We start from the raw sequence: 8,798 nt of genomic DNA on the forward strand, positions 1-8,798 counted from the left end.
AAAAAAAAACCGATATATCGCATGTTGACCCGATATTTTGAGTTGACCGATATATTAAGGCAATATGGCATTTATCCTATCGGTTTCTAAATATCACCGATATATCGCCGATATATCCCGATATTTAGAACACTGACTGTCATATAAATTGATGATGAATTTATGAGAGAAGCTCAACAATGCATTATTCACTATATTCTTTTCAAGTCAATTAGATGTTTATACTTTAAAATCAATTTTTACGAATTCTCGATGGTTGTTTCATCTCAAATCACTACAATTCCTTATAACTAAAGAAACATCTCTCAAAATTACATCCAAGATTTCCATGTTTTTATTTAAATTTCCATCAATTTTCTCAATTATTTTTCAAGATCGATATTTCTCCGATATATCCGTCGAAAATTTCCTTATTTTAAACCCTCGATATTTTCTATAATTACCGATATTTTAGTCCTTGGGTAAAACCAAGGACTAAAATATCCATAATTTTCTCGATATTTTTATGAATTTTTTCATTTTTCGGCATATAGATATATCCATTACATACCAAACTTATTTCCCGATATTAATAAGTGTCCCAATATTTTCAAATATTGCCACGTATCAAGCAAACTTCAAATAAAAAAAATCAGTGGTTAGGAGAATCGAACTTCTGATCCATCTTTTTGCAAGCACAGAGTTATAATCAACTGTACTACACCAACTTATTGTTATATATGACTCTTTATTATATATTGTATTTCATGTTTCAACATTCACATAAAATTAAAATTAAACCAAACTAGTTGTTGAGAGAAATCGAGCCCCTTTGGTTTGGGAGAAAGCAATGATGGACCTTACAAGCCATCACTTCCGAGTGTTTGACGGCCTCCGTAAAGAAGTTGACTCTCCCAGAGCATGGTGTTACATCCATAAGGTTTCGAACTCGAGACATTCCTCAAGCCACAACAGCCCGTTACCACTATTGCATGCATCCGCGGGTGGTAAAACTAAGTTGATAATGCAACAAGTTTCATTTTTCGGATTAACGACGTTATATATCTCGGCAACAAATAATCAACTACTTTTTTTTGTTACAAATAACTAACTATTTATGTTTAGAAGTTAAAAAAAATAGGTTTAGAGCACAGTAATTGGTCATTTTAAATTTGCATGAAGAGGAACTGAACAACAAAGTCGTAGTGATAAATCATAGTATGCACGGTTGGTTGGTTGTCATAGCTAGCTACTAGATAGGACGTGTAATTTTGATGGACATGATGGAATCAGACATCAACCGTTTTTTTCTTTTTTGGAATCAGACATCAACTAATAATAATAAAAAATTTGGTTAGTAACATAGACATAGAGTACTCACTGTGGCCTTAGCTATCAAAGAGAAGGAAAAAAAACACAAACTTGTCTTCGGGGTGCCGCACTGCCGTGGCAGATGCATTGATCAGCGTACCTATGGCGGTGGCGGAACTACAAACCTATGTTTGGGGGGAGGGGGCGGGGCAGAACATAGATTTTTAGAAAATCTCATTAAACTCATTGCCAAATAGTCAAATATATATGGATTTTCAAAATTTTGCAAGGACCACAGCCGCTCCCATCCCAATGAGTGTGCGATTGTCAATGAAGAAGCCCGACGTGAATCCCGTTATTGGAAAAATCTGTGCTCGGTTTAGGATGCAGACGAAGATAAGTTTGTTATGAAATTTACCAAGGAGGAGGAGTGCAACGAGGTGATCAATGTAATACCCTTGTTTTTTGGGAGATCGATGTTCATTGTTGCCGGGTTTGATGGGCTGTTTTGATCCTTATCTTTTCAGTTTGGATTGAGGAGGTATCAAATGCTTTTGAAATTAATTAGGTTATATTTGAATCTTTTAGATTCTTGTCCGCTATAATGTTGGTATTTGATAGGGAGGGGTGGATGACAATTTGTCCACAGCTATGTTTTCCTTCGGTTGTAATTAATGAAATAAGTTGGTAAGAACAAAACAAGAAGGAATTTAATTAAATTCCATAAATATGATATTTCTTATCCTGTTTGAGGTGAAATTTCTTAAAATAAAAGTGCAGATTTTATTGAAAAAGATAAGAGAAATTTGAAGTTTGTTTTTAGTGTTTTCCATTAAAAAGATGTGTTATTCTTCAATTCCCACTCTTTACCGTGCAATTCCAATAATTTTTTAAATTTTAGAAAATAATATTCAAACAAAAGAATCCTCAATTTTTATAATTTTATATTACTAAAAATAGAATTCTCATCAAGGTAAGATTACTCAATCCAAACAGAGTAAAACATAATTTTACTTTTCTAAAAAAAATATTACTTAGGATTGTGTTATATCTTGTTAACGATGGTGTGGCCAAATTATGAGCACGAGTCAATAGTTTTATTAAATGATTTTTTAAAAGGTTTATGTTTTGATTACTAATATACTTGTCATTTGTAAAGCCACTTGAGGCTAAAACCTTTGGGAGAGACACCCTGATGATTCCAATTTGCACCATCTAACTGAAAATCTTCTCATACATTTCCCTACTTCAAGAACACTATACTGTACCGCGGATCCAAAAGTTTAGAAACCTAAATTCTAACAAGTTGTAGTATCTTTTATCAAAAAATAATAATGATAAGTTAAGTTGTAAATCGAATAATTTTTATGCTCTGGAATTAAGGGTCGGTAATGGGCGGGGTCAGGCCCAGTCCAGCCCAAAACTAATATGCTCGGGCCAGGGTTTTAGATAAATTAATTAATTTCAGAGCCGGGCCGGATTGGGTAGTAGAGAAATTTTGAAGCCTTAAGGTTGCCCATGGGCCGGACTTTTAAAAGGCCAACAAGGCCGGGCCTAGCCCACTGGGCAGGGCCACACAACCCGTTTTGTTCTTCCATGAATTTGTTCTCCCTTTTTTTTTTGGTTTCTGGGTATTCTTCCTTGATGAATGACCGAACTGAACAAGAGATAAAAGAGAGATTAAAGAATAACTATTGGTCAGAATTGGGATTCATAGACATAAAGACAAGGCTTGATATTATGAGATCTGGAATAATAGAAATTAAGGAGAAGCTTATTCAATCTTCAAGCCGAGGGAATCCTCATATCTGTATTAAATTACTAAATGATCTAATATGTGATTGATTTTGGTATGAAGAGCCAGATAGAGTTGAGATACAGAAAAGAAGAATTCAATATGGGACTTGATTGGGATGATAAGGGACGAAAAAGAACAGAAATAAGGTAGAAGATGAATGAAAGGGAGGGGTGCATATGAGAAAGTGAGAGAATAGTTAGGTCGAAGAAATAAGTATTTTAAGATATATAATAGAGAGGTTGGAAGCCTTTGACTCGACTAGTAGAGAGCAAATATACTTAATTATCGGGCTGGCCTTATTGGGCATCAATCGGGCCGGGTTTGGACTACACCCTCGGTCTCTATCTTGCCTTATACCCATGGGGCTGGGCTTGAAGGGCTTTGCGACTGGCCGAGCCGGGCTTTGGGTCGGGCTACCCACGGACTTTCAGGCCTGCGGGTCAAATGATGTCCCTTATCTCGATTGAATTAGAGCCCGAGACTAGAAATCTGGGCTGTGTAAGAATTAAGGAATAGTGGGATAGGCAAGCCAAGCCCACTTGTACTCTTATAACAGTAATGCATGCATTTCGTGGTTGGTTTAGTCGTTTAGACATAGCTACAAGCCTGCAAGCTGTTGGTGCCTTGGTGGTTTAGAAGTTAGAAGTTAGAACTCTGATCATATGATCTGAATCTTTTCCTTTCCAATATTGGAAAGAACGTACAGTATATACTTTCGCACGAAACATCTTTTATACTTATAGTATAGGCACACAACAAACCTAATGCAATGTGTCAAAATTTCTAATACAAAAGGAAAAAAATTAAGAGATAGATAAAAGGGAAAACATATGTTTGGGATCACCCTATCTAATAATATTAAATGAATTAATTATTGTAAAAGACTACTCTAAATGTTTCCAATAAATGAAATTTTTTTTGAAGACGGGAAAACCCCGTTAGGAGGGGTTAAGACCCCCCCCCCCTATGGACACCGAGGGGGATATAGCCTTGACCTCATAATGTCGTACACCCATCCTGAACAAGGACATCAAGAATAACATCCGTGTAACATCAATCCAAATATCATTTATCCTACCCCCCCCCCCCCCTATGGACACCGAGGGGGATATAGCCTTGACCTCATAATGTCGTACACCCATCGTGAACAAGGACATCAAGAATAAGAATAACATCTGTGTAACATCAATCCAAATATCATTTATCCTAGAATTACTAGCAAGGGTAGCTAATCTATGAGCTACTCCATTTGTTTCTATAAACATATGCCGAACAAGAATGAAATTAAAGCCTTGGCATAAAGTACCTGCAATCTGCTAACACTACTCCAATGTCCGACAGATCCTCTGCTCCATTGGTCAACGCCGCTAAAGCCACCGCACTATCACTTTCAAATTCTACCTCCTGCCATTGCTGGTGGATAGCTAAGAGAAGGCCAGCCCTAAGAGCCTCGACCTTCATGTGCATTGCCGACTGAGCATATGGCGAGACAACGCAGATACACATGAGCCTGTATCATCTCTAGCCACAACACCAATCCATCCACCCCCCCTCTCCAATAAAAAAGCAGAGTCACAATTTATTTTCAGCCTACCTCTTGGCGGGCAAGCCCACTTGGTCTTCGGCCGCTGTTGTTTAATCTGGACTAGGCTGCACTTTTTTTCATGCCAAGCCCAAACTCCCATATGGAAGGGGTCACAATCTCCACCTTTCCAAACAAAAGAGCTCCTCTCGCACCACACAGCCCACAAAGCCATAAAAACAAAGGCAGGCTGATCATAATTGAAACGATCAAGCATAAAAATCATCCAGTCCCAAATCTCCCTTGCATCATAACTGAAAATTATTTAAATGTTTTCAGTTCTTAGAATTTGACATGTTTAAATTTAGGGAAATTGTACGTCATTTCAAAAAAAGAAAAATTTTTTTTGTTAGTGTTGCACAATATAGATTTGCACACCTTACTTGCTTGTACGTTTTTATGGACAATAAAGACGTTTTTTATGTGGATATATTGAAGTAAAACTACAAGTTGAAAGAAAGGGAACCAGTTTTTTTTTTTTTTTTCGTTTTCAAAAAAAAGAAAGGGAACCAGACCCAAAATTTACAAGAGGTGTATTAGGGCTGGGCATATATCGGTTCGGTTCGGTTTTTAGTCTAAACTGAAACCGAACCACTTTAATCGGTTTTTTAGAAATTCAAACTATTTACTAAATTAAATTAATATGAACCGAAACAATCGGTTTAATCGAAATTCGGTTCGGTTTCGGTTCACACCTCATACGTAATTTTTTTAAATTTTTAAAGAGGTGAGACTCAAATTCCTACCAAAAGATGATGTCACAAATCAGTACATCACACACACGTCTCATTAATAACTATGTAAAGATTATATTTTTCTCATTTTGATAGATTTTCAATAAAATATTAAAATGTCAATGTTGGGATTCAAACTCCTGACTTAGAATATAACAACCATGCGCTCTACCAACTGCACTAGACAACCTTCTATGTTAATTTTTGTTATTTTTTTGTACTAATACCCATTATTTATTATTTTTTAAATCATTAAATTAAATTCGGTCGGTTCGGTTTTAAATCGGTTAGTTTGATCACGTAAACCATTTTCAAACCGTTTAAACCGATTTCGGTTCGATTTTCTTCATTTTTAAACTACATCTTTTCGGTTTAATTATCCGAACCATATTTTCAATTCGGTTCGGTCGGTTTTACTTGTTTAATTCGGTTTATGCCCACACCTAGGTGTATGGAAGTTCCATGTGGTTTCCAATCACTATTATTACTTTCAGATATTCCTGGATACAGAAACTGAAAGAAATTGCATAATTTTATGTCGGTTACTGTTGTTTGCTCGAGCTAGCCTACAGAGCACGCTAGCATGGCGTCATTTTCGATCTTCTCATTCGTTTGGCTTTCTGTGTGTACATTTGGTATTTTGCTTTTAAATAAGGTAAGTGGCTGGTTACATTATGAAGAGATCTGCCTTCGATTTTATGTCTCTAACATCACATTTGCAGTGATTAAAATAACATGGAGTTGAAGTGTCGGTTCCTAATTGATATACATTTTGTGGTCTACCTAATTATACGCATCATGTATGTCACAAAGAAACAAATAATCAATTATTGCAAAACGATATTTAAAATGGTTCGATCAAAATCTGGTATGATCTTGTTAGACCCATTTGTTTTCTGCTTAGGACCCATCGCGTTGTTTTGAGGTACAAAAACAAAGCTTTGCTAATTCATATACATTGGTTTTTTTAATAGAACCTCATTTGTAATTTAGCAGGCAGAAAAAGATAACACATCCGAAAGCTGACAATAAAAATTACATCTTCTAACTCACATTAAACTAATTATTCCTAAGAAAACTAGTCAACAACTAGCAATCCCTAAGTAAAACTAGTTAACAAAAGCCAAGAATCACTCATATTTTAATGGTCATGAAAAAAAAACATAATACAAATAATGTAAAAGACATGAATAAATTTTAACAACCACATTATTGTATCACTGTGACGCGACTCAAGCTATGGAGATGCGGCAGAAGGATCATGCTCCATGTCTGCTGTGTTTGCTTTAGTGATAGAAACCACTGGATCTTGTTCCACAACCCCATCCAGTCCCCTTCACAAGATCCACCAACGGAGCAATTGGGTTAACAGAAGAGCCAGCTTTGGTCTTCTTCTTTACAGCCATCTTTCTAGTACTCTAGACGCCCCTGGTTAATCCATTACTAGTTCCCTGGCAACGTTAGGTTTATTGGCAACCTTAGTTCCCCTGGTTCATACATATACATTGTAATTATTACTGTTGAGAAATAGAAAAGAAATTGAAGTTATAATTTCTTCCAGTATTTTTGTTACTAACATATTTGGGGTTCCTCGTTGTGAGTTACGATTATTTATGTAATGCATGGTTGATGGCTTCATGGATTCGTGCTACATTTATCCATCTGACATGCAGGGAACATGAAATGTATAATACTACAAAGCTTGCATCCTACTAATTCTATTCACCTGTAAAGAAAAAAAAAATCTTTTGTTTTTGTACAACTAATTATCTTTAGTTTATGAGTCGAATTTGAGGTAAGACCACTTTTATGTAATTAAATTCAAATTAGCATACAAGTTCTATCGCTGAGTTACCCAGTTAGTGTCTGAAATAGATACTTCTAATTCGTGTCTAAAAAATATACACCGTATATAATGCTCATGTCGTAAAATTTGGTTATTATTTTATTTAATTTTGATTTTGAAATTCAAACGTTGTATTATTATGAAATTTTTTATTTGTTTTGTCCTTCACTCAACGCTACAATTTTTCTCTCCATCATATGTTTTCTTCTAAAAAGCGTGACTTCATTGATCCTGCCTATTCTTTAGAGGGACCGAATAAATGGATTTCGTCTTTGAAGTATGCAACCTCATTCCTTGTTATTTTCTCTGTGTTTCCTTTTCTCTTTTTTCTTTTTTCCTAATATATGATATTACCTGAATTTTTATTTTCCCTTTTTCTTTTTCACAGTGTACAAGTTGTGCTCTAGAAAAGCAAACAATGTAATTAGATTCTGTTGTGAGAGTCGGTGAGCAAGTATCATTTGTTCATCTTCTTAAAATAGTACTACCTTGTACAACCCCTTTGGGTAAATCTACATTGTAATCAGGTATCCCTTTCATCAGCTATTCTATAACCCAGTTTACCTGGAATCAATGCGAAATCGAGTTCACCAGAAACCGATTGCCCGTACTGCAAGTAGAAAATCAAGATATCACCCTGAAATCAATATAAGTCAAGTACTCCCCCAGTTGCACGTGTAACTACTTGTCATTCGTACAAGTCCCACTTTGGATTTTGTTCACTGCACAGATCTCAAAGAACAAGTCAATCTTTATTGCCGTCCAGTTCTTCGGGCCCCGGACACCAACTCAGAGACCTACCAGCTATGAATGCTCCTTCTTTCCGGCTCTTCCCCATGTCCTCTCTGTCCTTCCGTCCTTCGCTCCTTCATCCCACTGTCGGCGAGAGAATTATGATACGTAATAACTAATAACAGTTCTACTACTCTACTAGGGTCACTAAATTTGTTCACCAAATGATCTATTTACTGGCTAAGTTAGCCGATGTGTATAAAACCCGTTATTTATCAGACTTACCTAATTATTTCAGTGATGGTTTATCAGAGTTACGGACATATTACAGGCACATATGATCTCAGCCATGCATATGTGTGCAACCAATCTTAGTCATCTACATGGTATGTGTACAACTGTACATACACGGCCGTGTTAGTACTGAAAAAAAAAAATGGCATGCGTGGTTCTCTCATCCAGTCCAATCGATCCAAGTAGAAATTTCCAAGATTCGTCAATATCTTCTGTGAATCTTAATTTTTATATGCGGGAGAGAGGCAGGGGTTGCATTTATTTTTTATTTTCTGTTATATAGAATTTGAAAGCTGAGCTGTATGATTGTACCTTTCCTTTACAAAGAGGAGGCACATATCTTATGGTTTGATTTCATCTTTAGCTTCCACCCACCTTCCAAATGTCTGAAAACCAATGTCATTTAGAGCCATTTCAAAAAAAGAAAAAGTCATTTAGAGTAAATATTTCTATATTCACTAACACTAACCTAGTCCTCTCACTTCCTCCCTGTATATATGCTCCCTCTCTACCCAAAACCTC

Source organism: Argentina anserina, chromosome 7 (assembly GCF_933775445.1).
Source record: "Argentina anserina chromosome 7, drPotAnse1.1, whole genome shotgun sequence".
In the NCBI taxonomy this organism is placed as follows: Eukaryota; Viridiplantae; Streptophyta; class Magnoliopsida; order Rosales; family Rosaceae; genus Argentina; species Argentina anserina.